Source organism: Raphanus sativus, chromosome 7, assembly GCF_000801105.2.
Source record: "Raphanus sativus cultivar WK10039 chromosome 7, ASM80110v3, whole genome shotgun sequence".
Lineage (NCBI taxonomy): Eukaryota > Viridiplantae > Streptophyta > Magnoliopsida > Brassicales > Brassicaceae > Raphanus > Raphanus sativus.
Window position 1 is genome coordinate 21,357,667 of NC_079517.1, and position 17,957 is coordinate 21,375,623.

At 43.8% G+C, this 17,957-nt stretch overlaps 2 non-coding genes and 1 pseudogene across 2 annotated transcripts; 1 reads left to right on the forward strand and 2 right to left on the reverse strand.

Annotated features, from left to right (window-relative positions):
- Positions 1-2,562: 2,562 nt before the first annotated feature.
- Positions 2,563-2,669, forward strand: LOC130498150 (small nucleolar RNA R71). Its single transcript, XR_008937072.1, has one exon. It is a non-coding gene; the product is annotated as a small nucleolar RNA R71 (small nucleolar RNA).
- A 4,393-nt stretch (positions 2,670-7,062) lies between these two features.
- LOC130498083 (uncharacterized) lies at positions 7,063-11,701 on the reverse strand (annotated as a pseudogene).
- A 1,939-nt stretch (positions 11,702-13,640) lies between these two features.
- On the reverse strand, positions 13,641-13,747 carry LOC130498180 (small nucleolar RNA R71). The gene has a single exon (XR_008937101.1). It is a non-coding gene; the product is annotated as a small nucleolar RNA R71 (small nucleolar RNA).
- Positions 13,748-17,957: the final 4,210 nt, after the last annotated feature.

The window sequence follows — 17,957 nt, forward strand, 5'->3', positions numbered from 1 at the left end:
ATCCAAGCTTTCTTCAAGGTTTACAAATGTGTGTTTTGAGAGAAAAAAAGAGTTAATCCCTACTTTGGGATCTCAAAAGTATTTATATGTGTAACCCGAGCGGGGTATGTGACGCCGCTCTGTCTGGCCGCTCTGGATACACAGCGGGGTTGCGACCCCGCTCCGTAACCCCGCTCCAGGCGTACTGTGGTCGGTATTGATATGCCTCCATTAGATTGATCATAACTCCTCCAATATAGCTCCAAATGACTTGAGACCACTTCCATTAGAAAGCTATCTCAATTTCCCATGAAGCTCCAAATGAGCTTTGAGCTGGCCTGAAACTTCTGCCACACTTATTGAAAACATAAAGAAATGAAATAGCAAATTTATATACAAGGATAACCATGGGAATTCCTCTCAAGTGAGCTTGTTTTGAGTCACTAGCTTGACTACCTTTTCTCTTGTACTAGTGAGAAGGAGGATCCTTCCCACCTTCAAGAGTGATGGTGAGGACCTGAGAGAGGAGCTCTTGGAGCTTGATGGGGTCGTTTTGAAGCTGAGGAGTGATGATGGCCTTTGCACTTGAGAATGGCTTGGACCTGCCTTTGCACTTGATCTTGTACTCAATGGCTCCATCCTTGAGCTTCATTGGGTGGAGAGTGAGAGTGTGAGGAGTCTTATCAAGAGGTGGAGAATGATTTTCTTTCACTATCTTCTTCATGTCATGAGCAGCCTTTGTGGCTCTACTCACCTCCTCCTTTTTAGCACTTTCCAAGTGCTCAACACATAGCTCTCGAGAAGACTCTCCAATAAGACCTTCTTCCTTACAAACAGCCACTTCAGCTTGGGTATTCTCAATGGATGGTTCTTCACAAGTGATTGTTCCACAATACCCAACATCCATTGAAGACTGAATTGGGTAGGAGACAGCTTTGTTTACATTGAGGAGTGTGACCTTCTTGTTTGAGAAGTCAATGCAAGCTCCAACTGTTGTGAGAAATGGAGTGCCAAGGATCAAAGGAACTCTTTTCTCAGTTGCCATCTTCAGAACAGTGAGGTCTACAGGAATTGTGCATGCTCCAATCTTCAAAAGGAACTCCTTGATGAGGCCAATGGGGGTTGTAGAAGATGAATCCCCAAACATGAGAGAAGATGTGTTTGGCTCCATGCTCTCAATACCAAGACTTTTCACCATTTCCAATGAGATCACATTCACACTTGCACTATTATCAACCAAAGCATCATTCATAGTGATTTTACCAAGGGAGCAAGACAATGTGAACTTCCCTTGAGACTCTAGCTTAGGGAGGGACTGTGGAGGGACTGGTGGATCAATCTTAAAAATGGAGATGTCCAAAAGCTCGGCCACTTCTGCTTGCTGGTGTAGAATGTCCTTGATGAGCATCATTTGGACATGAGCTTCACGCATACCGGAGATTTCTGGAAGCCTGACCCCAGAAATGGGAGTGGGAACTCATATGGTGGTAGCTCAACCTCAGGAGCTTCGTCCAGCTTGGCCCCTTTCAGCTTGTGGTCAGCTCTCCTTTCTACCGGTTTCTCAGCCTTAGACTCAGCTTTCTGCAAATTCGTTGCTTCAACCTTCCTTTCAGCTTGTAGATGAACCCTTTCCATAGCTTTATCCACCATCTGTGCTTCAGCTGTTGCTATAACCAATTTCTCAACTTTCCCAAGCTTAGTCCCAAACACTAGCTTCTCAATCTCATCTACATCTTTCTCATAATCACTCAGCCCAATCTCTGAAGAAGTAGTAGAGATGATAACATTGCAAGACTCCTTGGGATTCTTTTCTGGTTTTCCTGGTAGAGATCCCATTGAGCTCTTAGAAGATGATGGCATAGAGGCGACCTGACTCTCCAAAGCGTTGAAGCGAGATGCAAGTTGTAAGAACTTGTTGTTGAGGTCAGAGTAGTTCACATCAATCTTTGTGTGGATGTTCTTGAACTCATAAACCATTGTCTTCTCATTTCTGGCTTGAAATTCCAAGAGTTTCTTGAACATAGAATCCACACTTGAATCTGAAGCTGGAGCTTGAGAAGAACTGCCTTGAGCTTGAGTAAACTGATTACTTTGGTTGCTGAAACTAGGAGGGTAGCTTTGCGTGGCCTGGTATCCTCCTTGCTGATTGTTGTAGTGAGGTCTTTGCTGGTAGTTGTTTTGGTATTGAAAGTTTGGCTCTTTCCTATACCAGGTGCCATTAGAATTGATGAAGCACAGCTCCTTTTGGCTTTCTAATCCATCACCTCCATGATCCCTACATGCTGCTTTTGATTCTGGTCTCCAATAGAGTTCAACTGTCCTTGCTTAGCCTTCTCTTTGATAAGCATATCTATCTTCTCTTGGAGAGACTTAATCTCCTTTCACGTGTGCTGATCATCACTTCTGTTGGCCCTGTCGTGCTCCCCACTGTAGACTGAGTCACTCTTCACCATGTTGTCAACCAGCTCCTCTGCATCCTCTTCAGTTCTGCCTAGGAAGAATCCATTGCTTGTTGTGTCTAATCTGGCTCTGTACTCAGGTAGAGCACCCCTGTGAAATGTGCTCAGCAAGCTTTCCTTTGTGAATCCATGGTGTGGACACTGAGACCAATAGCCCTTGAACCTCTCCCATGCTTCACTAAAGCTCTCAAGGTTCTTCTGCTGGAAGGTAGAGATTTCATTCCTTATCTTGGCTGTCCTGTAGGCAGAGAAGAATTTCTCTAAGAATGCTCTCTTGCAATCATCCCAGGTAGTGATGGAGTCACTTGGAAGAGTCTTCTCCCATTGGTGTGCTTTATCTCCCAAAGAAAAAGGGAACAACTTGAGCTTGAAGACATCTTCAGAAACACCATTGGTCTTGGACAAGCAATATCTGTCAAACTTGTCCAGGTGATCATATGGATCTTCAGCAGCAAGGCCATGATACTTGTTGTTCTCTATGGTGTTGACCAGTCCTGACTTGATCTCAAAGTTGTTGTTCTCCACAGCTGGTGCTCTGATTCCCAACCTATAACCATGAATGTGAGATTGATCATAGGCTCCAATGGCACGAGCTGGGCGTTGTGGGTGTTGTGGTTGGCGCTGTGGTCGAAGGTTGGCAGCTCCTTGACCATCTCCCTCTTGGGCAGCTCCCAAGGGGATCTCTCCAGCCTGATTCAGGTTCTGATGATGAGTCATCTCAAAACCCAATCTGTCTAAATGAGCCTGTTGCTCCTCCTCTCTCCTCCTCCTTCTATTCTCTCTTTCCAAAGTTCTGATGTCTGGTACTAATGGAGTGAGGTTTGTAGTCCCTCTACTTCTCAAGTTCATACACCTGAAATGCAAAAAGAGGAAGAAAGCAGAGCCAATATCACAACAAAAATAAAAATGACTTAGTCTCAAGCAAGTGACTAAATCTCAATGTCAAAATCAACTTAGAACCTGGCAACGGCGCCAATTTGATGTTAGGACTTTTCAAGGGTCCCTATCAAATGATGTAGTATAAAAGATTGTCGAACCAATCCTAAGTGATTCTAAAGCAAAGAGAATGCAAGTCTATGCTTAATCTAAGTGCAACCAATTGAGTGAAGTGAAGTGAACTAAAACTAGACTAGAAATGCAATAAAAGAGTGAACTTTCTTTCTCAATATGAAGCAAGTGGACTCATGGGGCTAGGCATTTGATCTTGTGTGATGTAGATCCAATCTAAAGGTGACAAGCTATCAATCAAGCACTTTCCTTATGCATAGACACAATGCTAAACAAGCTCTATCCCTAGATGAATGTTCATTTGCTAAAGCAACTCAAGCATCAAATCCCTTTGGTTGAATGTTACTAAAGCAATCATGGAGAACAAGTCTACTAGCAATCTTAACACCTTTAACAACAAATCTCTTTGGCAAAGTGCATTAAAAGCATTGAAGAGTTGGTTCAGGCATTTCATCATACACTTTTCGGGCAGGAAATGCCTAAAGATCTATTTTAGTATGATCAAGACCAAAATAGCATTGAGAACCCTCAACAAGCAAGGAAAGAAGTAGATTTAACACTAAACACCCTAGATCTTCACTAATCATCCTTAATCACCCTAGCCCATGTATCCTAGATAGATCTACTCACTAATAGACATGATTAACCCAAAAACCAAAGATGAGTCAAGGTTAAACATGCTAAGTGAACAAGATAATCCAACAAACACAAAGAAAATAAGATGAAAAAGGGCACACACTAGATCTAAAATTATATGATTAAGCTAGGCTAATAGATTTTAAGACAGTAATTAAATAAATATAACAGTAAATAAGCAGTAAACAAGTTGAACAAGACAATTATTCAACAAGACAAAGAGTTGTTTGATGGAATGATGGTTTGCTAGATCTAGGGTTTCTATTCATGTTATCAGGGTTATAATGGTATGAATGCCTATATGAGATGCTTGCATGATATTAAAGAACCCAACGATGCAATAGCCTAACTGTCGTTATAACTATCTATTACTAGAACCGATGAAACTCCCTTTGGCGAATCATAGATTAGGGCGTCGATCGGTGTGTTGTCGCCGATGTTGATCGACAGTTCCCCGTGTCTATCGATCGATTACTCTATAGGAGTATCGATCGATGTTCTACTAGTAAGCTTTAAGCGTGTGGTTGAATACAGTTCACTAAGGAGTTTGCCAAGTCAGTTGTCGCTTGTTCCCAGCAAATTCCTAGCTCAGAGAAGTTAGATCCAAGGATGTTATCTCTGTATTCATGTGTAGGTTAGCTACTCCTACACAAGCATTAAGCATGATCTCCTAAGATGAATATCACATGCTCAGGTATTCATATTTGGGGCTAATCCCACATAACCTATCTGAACCCTAAATCTAACAGGTGGATCTATTCAGACATGAAGTTTGTCACAGAAATCATAGATGAATAGATATGAAAAGCATAAATAATATAAAACTAAAACCAATGGAGTTCCAGAAGGACTCTGAAGGAGTTCCTCCCTTCTCTCCTAACTAAGAAATAGAACAAAACTTAAAGAAAGAGCGTAGCCGTCAACAATGGCTTAGAAAACACATAAATAGGATTTCTGGTCGTCCATGGGCATATTGGTAATTTCTGGTTGCTTATGGGCTTCAGTCAGTCATTAAACATGCTTTTCCCACGTTCTGGAATCCAAATCGATCGATATGCAGTGTGTTGCATCGATCGATATGCATTCCTCTTCTCGACAGCTTCCTCTCGCGAGGCATACTGACCACGCTTCAGTAAAACAGGCATAACTTTTGATCTAACCGTTGGATTGACCTCAGATCGGTGGCATTGGAAAGCTAACTAAATATCTGATGTGTCTGTGCAGCTCTGCACTCAAAAGGCTTCAAAAGACACTAAAATCACCACTTTTCTCTGAAACGTCCCTAAACCTGTAAATACTCTAAATAGACTTTATATCGTAGTAAATAGTATCTAAAACACTTCTATACCATGGGTAAAATCGGGACAAAATCATGGTATATCAAAACTTTCGCGCAACTCGCTTTCAGGATGAGTTCAAGAAAGATCATGGTATATCACTACTGTACAGTAATAGTATAAGATTCATAAAAATGCCAAACAAAAACCCAAGTTTATAAGAAAAGAAAACCCGCCCCGATGGTCTTCATCGTCCCGCGCTCCGGCCGATCAACTACTCATCACCTGCATCACAAAAGGAGGCATGAGCATACAAAAGTACTCAGTGAGGACGCTCAATACCGCCAACTACAGCCTAATAATCAGAAACTCAATCAATACTAACATCCTAACGTTCAATTCTATCAGTCATGTACTTAGCTAGTTCTGACATTTCTCATTTACCTTAACCTTTCCTTAATCTTTCGACCCGAAGGCCCATAAACCTGCGGCTTTAGCCAACCAGCGGCCGAAGCCGTACCTGCGGCCATAGCCAATCTGTGACCCATCGGTCATATACGGCCCATAGCCAAACCTTCGACCCGAAGGTCCATAACATTCCCTTAATCGTTTTCCTTAATTAACTCGATTCAATTTTCCTTTCCTTAAATGCATTATAGTTTCCTGACCTAGGTTTTCAAGATCAAACGTTCATTTCTCACATAAACATCCCAACATGACTCAATAATCCATCTATCAAATCTAACATGCATTTCATAAGAACACCAAGAACGAACTTTCCATATACAATTACTATCATACTTTTCTTAAGAGCATTGTTGAATGAACTTTCCTTAAACAATTCTATCAAACATTTCCCTATGAACACGATGAACAAACTTTCCATAACGAATTCTCTCCAAGCATAAACACGATCAAACTGAATCGAACCAGACAAAACAATTATTATCGGACTGCCACGAATCACATCCTCACCTGGATTGATCTTAATAGATCGAAGACTCTGAGCCTAGCTGCGTTTTCCGGTGAAGAATCCTGCGATCCTCCTTGCTAGATCCTCTTTTCCCAAGCTCTCTCTCTAAGATCTGCGTTCTTGCTCTGGACTCTCTCTAAGACTTGCTTTTTGAGTTGTGTCTAGAATAAGAGCTGGAGTCCCTTTTTATACTACTCTTGGACTTGCTCACCAAGCCGGAATTTTAATGATGTTTCCTTATTTGGCTTGGTCAAACCTTGCCCACGAAGTCCGACAAAATCTCTACAAGTCTTCCTTAAACGACTCCCGCACACCCGACCTTCCTTTCAGCGTGTCCCGCTAAGGATAGCTAATCAAACTTGTCTTATTTGGAACCCGCATTCCCGAACGTCCAAACCTTCCTTAGTTGGCTCTGCGGTCGGTCAACCACTTCCTTAGACTTTGGTCGTTCTATGGTCGGTTTAACCCCGTTTATTCTAAGTTATCGATGCTTTAATAGTACAAATTTTTTTTAATACTTAGAGAAAAATGAAGTTCTTATTCATTCATAACGAAAACAAAGTTCCAACACTTAGAAGAGTTTTCGCCTTCTTACAAAGAAACCTCTTTTGAAGACCACAGATTTTGTAATTAAAAATACTCCGGGAGCGGGCGTTACACGCTTCCTGGTCACCCGTTGGCGACCTTGCGACGAGGGATCGTGGTATGGTTGCCCGTTGGTGACCTGGTTTTAAGGAGCGTGGTCTGGTCGCCCGTTGGCAACCTTGCGACGAGGGAGCATGGTCTGGTCGCCCAATGGCAACCTGGCGATGAGGGAGCGCATTCTGGTCGCCCATTCATGATCTGGAGCCAAGGTTGAGCAGTTTTTCATTCCCTTTGCTGATAGCTTCGTGTACTATTTCATTTGTTTTACAAGAGCTTTTTCCATAAGCATTTTCTGAAAATTGTTTTACCGAAGATTATCTCATTAGATTATGCTATGATGCTTTTCCGCGGCAACATTTTGAATTTTGTTTGACTGAAGTTTGTTTCTTGCTGTCAAATAAAGTTTGTTTCTTAAAACTCGTAATTTATCGCAAAAACCTTCCACAGGGACTTTTTCCGATCTTTTTCATGGTTGGATAAAAAACTTTTATTCCTCTATGGATGAAATATACAAATTTTGTGCTTGTATCCTTATTTTTTTTTTTTTTTTTTTGACATCGAAAGGCTATTCTATTACTCAAAGAACATGAGGTGGTCTGGGTAACCAGACCGGAATAGAACAACCCATAAAATAAAGATCTCTATGAAAAGATCTTGCAGTCCTAGCTAAAAAATCCGCAATGTGATTTCTCGCTCGTGGGATATATGAAATCTTGAAATCCGGGAAGCATACTACGAGGGTTCCTATTCGCTCCAACTCCGTTGCAAAACTCGGCCACGCTTGAGGGTTCTTGATCATATCTATCACATTCTTGCAATCCGTTCCAAAAGTCTGGCATGTCGAATGTTGAAGCATATTCTCCATCGCCCACTTCAGTGCTTCCAGTTCCGAGTGCAAAGCTGATTCTCTCCGTATAAGATTCTTCGTTCCCATAAGCTGTACTTTGCCCAAGCCATCCATCCATACCCAACCACAACCACTATACTGAGCTGTAGCCGTCCAGGATCCATCCACCATGCAAATATTAGTCAAGCCTATGACTTGAGCTTCTTCATTATGTTCATTCCTTCCATTTTCTTGCAGGTTTCCTGGCACCTTTTCATTTGCATTAAACTAGGCTTGGCACTCACTTTCCGCATATCTTACCAGTTCCAATGGATCTCTACCTATTCCTCTAAAGAGCTTATCATTCCTCGCTTTCCAAATGCACCATATTATCCAGGGATAAGGGTCCCTGTCTAATTCAGGTTCTACAATAGCACACTTCCTCCAGAATAAAAAATCCATATTTGCATAGATACTCTGAACCGGAAAAATATTCGGGTTTGTTGGAGTAGCTGATAGAGACCAAGCTTGTAGTGCTGGCGGGCATTCGAAAATTGCATGTGTAACCGATTCCTCAGCTTCCCCACATCGCGGACAATAATTATCACATCGCATGTTCCTCCGTACGAGATTCCTTGTTACTGCTACGTGTCCAGTTATCAATTGCCACAGAAGATGGCGAATCTTTTGGGGAGCTTGTACCTTCCAAGCAAAGGCTTGGAGTTTTGTTATGCTAGGCTCTAAAACTTCTTTTTCCTCCACTTCCTTCAGCATATTCCTAGCCACCCAATATCCTGATTTAACCGTATACTGTCCATTTTTGGTAAAACTCCAGCAACATGTATCCCGTCGATGAGATGAACTTATAGACATAATCCTAATAAGTGGTATGTCTTCCGCATCGACGTAGCTCTCAAGTCTATCCATATCCCACTCCCCTAGGTCCCGATTAATAAGATCACTGACTCTCATGTTCGGGTGAACAACTGGAGCAATGGGCCGAGCCGATCTAGCTGGGATGGTAGGAATCCACGGATCCTCCCAAACCTTAATATCGTATCCCGAATGAACTTTTTGTCGGATTCCCAGAAGGAGAAGCTCTCTTGCCGCTGAAATGCTAGTCCACACATATGATGGGCTGCTTACCTTAATTGTACGTAAAGGCGAACTCAATTTATAATACCTTCCTCTTAATACCCTAGCGACCAAAGAGTCAGGGTACTGCGTTAGTCTCCAGAGTTGTTTTGCCAATAATGCCAAATTAAATTCATGAATCATTCTAAAACCAATTCCTCCTTCCTCCCTTGGCAAGCAAACCTTCTCCCATTTAGCCCAATGTATCCCTCTCTTAGGTGGATTTGAGCTCCACCAAAATTGTGCAATTGCACTCGCTAGGTTTTCACAGATCTCTAACGGGAGTAGGAAGGTAGACATAACATATGTTGGTAAAGCAAGCAGAATCGATTTTATCAGCACCTCTTTTCCCCCTTTCGAAAGCCATCTACCTGTCCATCCATTCACCCGATGCAATAATTTATCTTTCAAAAAGGCAAAAAGCTTGCACTTAGATCCACTGATGTCCTCTGGGATTCCAAGATAATTCCCCATTCCCCCTTCATTCTGAATCGCAATCGTATCCTTAATCTGTTGACGCGTGGCGGCATTAATCCTCTTACCAAAGAGTAATGAAGATTTCTCAAAATTTATACATTGTCCTGAAGCTTTCCCATATTTCCTGACCACTTCCATCACTTCTTCACATTCACGGGGCTCCGCCTTACAAAAGAAAAGGCTATCATCAGCAAAGAGAAGGTGCGATACCGAAGGACACGCTCGTGTGACACGCATCCCTGTTATCTTCCCTTGGTTCTCTGCATGATTAAGAAGGCTAACGAGCGCTTCCGTGCATAGAATAACGATGAAAGGAGACAAAGGATCTCCTTGACGTAAACCTCTCTCTGGAACAATGTTCCCCCTGGGTTGTCCATTCATGAGAACTTTATATTTTACCGATTATATACACCTCATGATCCATGTAATCCATGTTTCGCAAAACCCCATTTTCCTCATAACTGCCTCAATAAAAGACCACTCCATCCTGTCATACGCCTTGCTCATATCTGTCTTAATGGCCATCCTCTTGTTTCGACCGCTCGGCTTAGTCCTCAAAGCATGAAATAATTCCTGAGCTATCATAACATTGTCCGAAATTTGTCTCCCAGCAACAAAGGCTGACTGGGTTTCCGAAATCCTATCAGGTAAAACCTTTTTTAATCTCTGGCATAAGACTTTAGAGATTATTTTATAGCTCACATTACATAGACTGATTGGCCAGAACTGCGACATCTCGTTTGGCCGCGTCGTTTTGGGAATAAGGCAAATATTGGTATCATTCAGTCCACACGGCATCGTCCCATCTATAAGGAATTGATTAACCATAAGAGTTAAATCCTCCTTTACAATATCCCAAAATTTCTGATAGAAGAGTGCAGTCATTCCATCTGGCCCAGGTGCCTTCTCTGGATGCATAGCAAATAGGGCCAATTTGACCTCCCATTCAGACACCGGTGCAGTAAGGTCATTATTTATTGATTCTGTAATTGTTGTGGACACCTCCGATAATGCCTCCTCTATCTCCTCTGGATTCGATGATTCAAAAATTTGTCTGAAATAACTGGTAGCAATGGCCACCAGGCCTTCCTCGTCCTCCACTACATTGCCGCTCTCATCTACCAGCTGGGTAATCTTATTCCTCGCCCTTCTCTGCTTTGTCAGCGCATGGAAAAAATTAGTGTTCCTGTCTCCTTCGCGCAACCAAAAAATTCTGCTCTTCTGTTTCCAGAACAGTTCTTCTGCCTTAAGAGCATCAGAAAGTTCTTTCAGCGCTTCTGCTATTTCCTCGGTTGTTGCTGTGTCACTCGAATAAAGGCCTTCCACCTTTTCCTTAAGCTCTTCCACGAGCAAATCCGAGTTGAAATTATGTTGTCTTCTCCATTGGCTCATAGCTTTCCTACAACTTGCTATATGATCCATGATGTTCGCATTTGTCGGCAAGTCTGGCGATTTCCACCCTTCCAGTACAATCTGCCTCAACTCCTCATTCTCCAGCCATCTCTTATCAAATTTAAATTTCTTTGATTTCCTTATCGGCCTTTTGAGAATGTCTGCTAGGACCGGACGATGATCCGATCCCCATAGCTTCATATACCTAACCGAAGAGTGAGGGAATTCTTCGTGCCAATTTTCATTCCCTACGGCCCTATCCAAACGACATCTAACTGTTGCTCCTCTGGCTCTTTTCCCCACCCAAGATAACATATCACCAGTATATGGAAAATCCAACATACCACAATCATTGAGCATTTGCCTGAAGGGTATAAAAGAGCTATCAGGCCGTCGTCTTCCACCCGTTTTTTCATTGTGATCTTTTATTTCATTAAAATCCCCTATCATGAACCATGGTCCATTTCTTGTTGTTGAAAAACGCGTAAGACGTTCCCATACTTGTTCTCTCCGTTCTAAAACAGGGTCTCCATAAACAAACGTCATAAAAACTTTTATTCCATCAATGACTGCCTCAATGTCAATCATTCTGTTATTTGAAAATAAAACATTAACTTGAAACTCTTCCATAAAAAATAAAGCTAGACCTCCGCTGATTCCAAGTGGCTCAACGGTAAACAAATGATCAAATCCTAAATCCGCCTGAATGTTTTGCAACATCGGCTTCTTATTCTTCGTTTCAGAAAGGAACACGAGTCCTGGGCGATGCTTCTGACACATCTTCGTAAGGCGTCGAACTGTGAGGTCGTTCCCTATCCCTCGACAGTTCCAACTGATTGTCTTCATGGATATTTTTTGGGGGCGTTTTTGGACCCCCCAAAACCATTACCCTTACTCTAATCACCTTCATGATACTCTTTCATCTCCACCCGTCGAGAAGACTGATATATGGTGTTTTTCACATCATAGTATATATGTTTTCATTTGTTTCAAGTCACTAATTCGTGTCAGTCTAGTCCTTTTTGACCTTTTACAGGTCTGGAGTTAGCCGAAGAAAGAAGAGAAGGTGCCTGATGAAAAGAAGTCCTTTTGGAGCATTCCTGCGGAGAACACTCAGGAGAACAGTCCCGAGACTGTTCTCTCTCAAGCGGAACAAGCAGACGGAGTGATCCGGAGATTGTTCCAGACGAATATGGAAACTCCTATTTCGGGAATTAAACCCCTGTTGCCCTAATCTCTTTTCTTCTGATTGGCGCCTCCATATAAAACGCCATCTATCTATTTTCTATTTACTTACGCTAGTTTTTACAAGAGAACACTGAGTATTTTGCGATCTGCAACTTGTAAGGGAGAAGAATCCATCCTCTCATAGAGAAGATCATCTGAACCCTATTATTTCACACTCTGTTCTTATGCAATTTTATTCAGGATTTATGTCTTTGTTTATGTGCATCATGATCGAGTAGTGACCTTGCTCGCCTAGGGTTTTTAGGGTGTTGAGACATGAGCTAAACATAGATAAGCGATCCATAACTGTTCTTCATTCATACTGTTCTTACTGCTTTCATTAAACTGATCACTTGATGTTAGATCATTAGTTCATCACCTAGTTAACCGCTTAGGATGATAACTTGACATGTATTGAATGAGCTTAGTATCCCTAATCAGCGAAAGTAGATATTAGGGTGGTAAGTGAACTGATCGGACCTGTTCTCTAAAGCTTGCAATCGATCTTCATCCCAACGACAGTTAGGTGGTGAGATCGATCTGCAAAGCGATCACCACCACGACAGTGGAGTGTTCCAGCTGAGTGATCCGAGTTCTAGAAAGCACTTCATCGCGCTTGAATAATTGTTTGGCTCCAATTCAACACCCAATGAAATACCCTAGGCTAGCTCTTGTTTAATTGAATCAATCTCGTGTTTATTTTGCTTGTTAGCTATCGCCTCTTTAAACCAAATCATATTTTCTTCTTAGCTTGATTCTGAAACTTATAGAACTAGAGTGTAGACTGGTCCTCTGGATTTGAATCTCAAATACTACAATTGCAACTGTTAACTTGGCAGTAGCAAGGATTCATTTTTAGTGTATCAAGTTTTGGCGCCGTTGCGACGGGGACCAGATTTTTTACCTCTAATTTTCGGTTTCATATCTAGTCTAAGATATCTAACTCGTGTTATTTTCTTTGTTTCAGCTGATGATCCAGGTGCATGACCAGTAGACATACTCGGAGCAACGCACAAGGACCATTGCATCAGCTTTCTAACGAGGAACTAGCGAGATTGGAACGACAGAACCGTCAACAGCCGAGATCAACGAACACCAACATGGGTGATCATCCAGATGATCTCACTGCTGCGTTTGCACTCATGCAACAGCAGATGCAGCAGATGCAGCAGACGATCCAAGCGCAGCAAGCTGCTGCCGAGCAAGCTGCTCTGAATGCTGCGAACCAACAGGAGGAAGTGGTCCAGATCGGCCAGAGAAACTTACTGCGTAATCTGCCTGCTACGCGATCTGCCATAACCCCTCCACCGTGCACTAGGCAAGACTTCGAGATCAAGCCAGCCTTGATAAGTCTAGTGCAAAGGAAGATCTTCAATGGACTTCCTGCTGAGATACCGATGGACCACATCGAGCACTTCGAGAAGATGTGTGGTTTCACTAAAGCGAATGGAGTACCACCCGATTACATCAAGTGTACTCTGTTCCCTTTCTCTCTTGATGGGAAAGCTGCTCGCTGGCTTGATTCACTACCCACCGGATCACTCACCACTTGGGAACAAGTCCGAGAGGCTTTCTTAAGCCACTTCTACACGAAATCGAAGACGGCAGCTCTGAGACAGAAGATCGTGACCTTCAAACAGCTGGTGGACGAGCCGTTCTGCGATGCTTGGGAGCGATTCAATGTTTACCGCAGAGAGTGCCCACATCATGGTTTTGAGGAAGACTATCTGCTGGGAGTGTTCTACGATGGAGTAGGCTGGGAGTACAGGAACGCTTTGAACTCAGCCAGTAAGGGAGACTTCATGACTCAGTCCACTCAAGGTGCATTCGAGTTGATTGAGAACATGGCCTCAAGCTCAGCTGACAATAACCGCGAGACTGATCGCACTCAGAAGGTGAAGAGCATCGACAACAGCAAGATTGATGAGCTCTCTGCCAAGGTCGATCAGCTGATTAAGAGTAACCAGAACCAGGTCTTCATCATGGAAGAATCCCCACAGGATAAAGCTACCGCGGAAGGCACATCAGAGGCGGATCAGTCGGCTGAGGATCAGCATGAAGTGAGTTATGTGAATGGGCAAGGATGGCAGTTCAAGAACTATCACCCGAACCCTAACGTGAGGAACAATCCCCACCTGTTCAATGCCCCTAAACCAGACGATAAAGCTCAAGGGAACCAGGGTCAGAACAGTGGATACCAAAGGCCTTATGGCAATCAGGGAAGAACCTTTGTCCTTAACCCAGCTCAGAATGCCAGTTCCACAGCCAGAAACAGCCGGTTAATCAGCAAGCTGCACAACCGACTCAGACTGCTCCGCATGATGACATGAAGAGCCTCGCCAATATGATGAGCCAACTGCTCCAAGGACAGCAGATCCAAGGGAAAGCACTGAACCAGGTCACAAACGACATCAACACCAGGATGAATCATATGTTCAATGACCTGAGTGTGAAGTATGACAATGTCTCAAGCCATATGAGACAGATGGATATTCAGATTGCTCAGACTGCTGAGAATGTGAAGAGACAGCAAGGAACTCTCCCTGGAAAAACAGACAAGAACCCCAAGGAGTGCAATGCAGTAGGTTTGAGGAGTGGAAAGCAACTGCCTGATCTAGACCCCAGGAGATTCACATCGGCTGAGAAAGGAAACAGAAGGAGTCAGATCAGCCACCTAAGGCTGTACGCACAGATGAGGAAGACGCAGAACAGCCTACTGAGACTGTTCCGCCTGAAGCAGAGCGACCCGCTGGGGTTGTTCCACCGACTGCAGCACCTTCTCCTGCTCGTCAGTATGTACCGAAAGTGCCCTACCCTGTTCCAGCTAAGGCTACACGCAAGGATAAGGAAGAGATGAAGTGCAGGAAGATGCTGGAAGACCTAACTGTCAAGCTCCCTCTGATGAGTGCGATCCAGATGATACCATCCATGCGTAGCTTTGTCAAGGGACTGATCTCTGGGAAGATATCTGATGACAGCGAGTTCATGATTGTCTCTAAGGAGTGCAGCGCGGTGCTCCAGAACAGAAGGATCAAGAAGTTGGGTGATCCGGGAAATTTGTTCTCTCGGTTCAGATTGGGAGAACACTCTTCTCATGCTCACTGGTCGATCTAGGGTCGAGCATAAACCTCATGCCATATACTGTGGCTAAGCGCCTTGGATACACGGACTTCAAGCCTACCAGGATGTCACTAGTGTTTGCTGATCGATCTGTGAAGTCTCCAGTTGGAATCCTCGAAGATCTTCAAGTTCTGGTTGGAACACAATGTTCCTGCCGATTTCGTTGTTCTGGAAGTCGAGGAAGACTCCAATGATCCCCTGATCCTAGGCAGACCATTCCTCTGCACTGTTGGAGCTATCATTGATGTCCGACAAGGGAAGATTGATCTCCACCTTGGAGATATTGTGATGAAGTTTGAGATGGATCAGATGCTCAAGAAGCCGATGCTGGATGGACAAACTTTCACTGTCCAAGAAGATGGTGAGAGCCGCATGAAGGAATGATCGAGGAGATTCTCACCGAGGATCCACTTGAACTCGCCTTAGTCAGAGCTGAAGCCGAGCAGAGCTTAGAGAGTGTTGATGCTGATGCCTATGCCAAATTCCTGGATTCAGCCAGGAGTATGGAGAGGATGGTGGCGAATCTAAGTCTGGGGAGAACAGTGAGTCCAGCACAGCGACTGGAACAACCGCGCCTCAGAACCCGTCTGTTCCGGCAGCTCAGACCGATGACTCATGGAGCGAGCTGAAAGCTCCAAAGGTAGAGCTCAAATCCCTTCCCAAGGGACTCAGGTATGCATTTCTTGGACCCAACTCCACATATCCTGTCATTGTGAATGCTGACCTGAACAATGCAGAGACTGCTCTGCTTTTGTGTGAGCTGAGAAAATATCGTAAGGCTTTGGGTTATTCTCTAGCTGACATACCTGGCATTTCACCTGATCTGTGCATGCATAGAATACACCTGGAAGATGAATCGATGACTTCTGTAGAACATCAGAGGAGGTTAAACCCGAATCTAAAAGATGTTGTAAAGAAAGAGATAATGAAACTTCTAGAAGCAGGTGTGATCTATGCGATCTCTGATAGTAAGTGGGTTAGTCCTGTGCATGTAGTACCTAAGAAAGGTGGGATCACTGTGATAACCAATGAAAAGAATGAATTGATCCCCACTAGAACAGTTACTGGTCATCGCATGTGCATTGATTTTCGTAAGTTGAATGCTGCGACTCGTAAGGATCACTTCCCACTTCCTTTTATTGATCAAATGCTTGAGAGATTGGCTAACCACCCTTACTATTGCTTTTTAGATGGTTATTCAGGTTTCTTTCAGATTCCCATCCACCCAGATGATCAGGAGAAGACGACGTTCACATGCCCTTATGGAACATATGCATACAGGAGGATGCCCTTCGGCTTGTGCAATGCTCCAGCGACCTTCCAGCGATGCATGATGTCGATTTTTACTGATCTGATCGAAGACATAATGGAGGTTTTCATGGACGATTTCAGCGTCTATGGAAGCTCCTTTCATGTCTGTTTGTCAAATTTGTGCAGGGTACTGAAGCGATGCGAGGAGAAGCATCTGGTGCTGAACTGGGAGAAATGCCACTTCATGGTCAGAGATGGGATTGTTCTGGGACACAAGATATCGAGAAAGGCATTGAGGTGGACAAGGCAAAGATCGAGGTCATGATGAGTCTGCAACCACCAACTTCAGTGAAGGGAATCAGGAGTTTCTTGGGACACGCTGGTTTCTATAGGAGGTTCATCCAAGACTTCTCTAAGATCGCGAGACCACTCACTCGGTTGCTCTGCAAGGAAGCTCAGTTTGCCTTTGACAGTGACTGCTTAGCCGCATTCCACACGATCAAGGGAGCTCTAGTCAGTGCACCAGTTGTCCAACCTCCAGACTGGGATCTCCCTTTTGAGATCATGACAGATGCAAGTGATTTTGCAGTGGGAGCAGTCCTTGGACAGCGTAAAGACAAGAAGCTTCACGTGATCTACTATGCAAGCAGAACTTTAGATGAAGCTCAATGCCGATACGCAACCACAGAGAAGGAGCTCCTTGCCATCGTGTTCGCTTTTGAGAAGTTCAGATCCTATCTGGTTGGATCAAAGGTGATTGTGCACACAGACCACGCGGCTCTCAAGTACCTACTCACGAAGAAGGATGCTAAACCGCGGCTCTTAAGATGGATTCTCTTGCTCCAAGAGTTTGATCTGGAGATAAGAGACAAGAAGGGGTTGATAATGGAGTAGCAGATCATCTCTCCAGGATGAAAGTGTCAGATGAGACAGTTCTTGATGTGGAACAACCGATGGAGTACGTCAATGCGATTGGTCTGCGCAACATGGAGCAGTCGTCACCTGCCATAAGGACTGTTCCCGCGTAGAAGGAGCATTCGTTGCAGTGATCCAGAAGGAGTACCCGAACCTTCCATGGTTTGCTGAGATTGCCAACTTCTTGGCAGCTGAGAAAGAGCCTTTGAGGTTCACTGGGAATGAGAAGAGGAAATTTCTGAGGGAGGCAAGGCACTACTTTTGGGATGAGCCGTATCTTATCGGCAAGGCAGGATGGGATCTTCAGGAGATGTGTTCCAGAGGCTGATATTCCAGGGATCCTTCACCACTGCCATGGTTCCTCTTATGCTGGTCACTTTGCCACCTTCAAGACTGTTTCCAAGATCCTCCAAGCCGGTTTCTGGTGGCCCACTATGTTCAGAGATGCTCACGCCTTCATATCTCGATGCAATTCATGCCAAAGGATGGGGAGTATAAGTAAAGAGAAACGAGATGCCTCAGAAACTACATCTTGGAAGTTGAAGTGTTCATCGATTGCTGGGGGATCGATTTCAATGGGACCTTTCCCAGTAACCACACAAGAATTGTACATCCTAGTTGCTGTGGACTATGTCTCC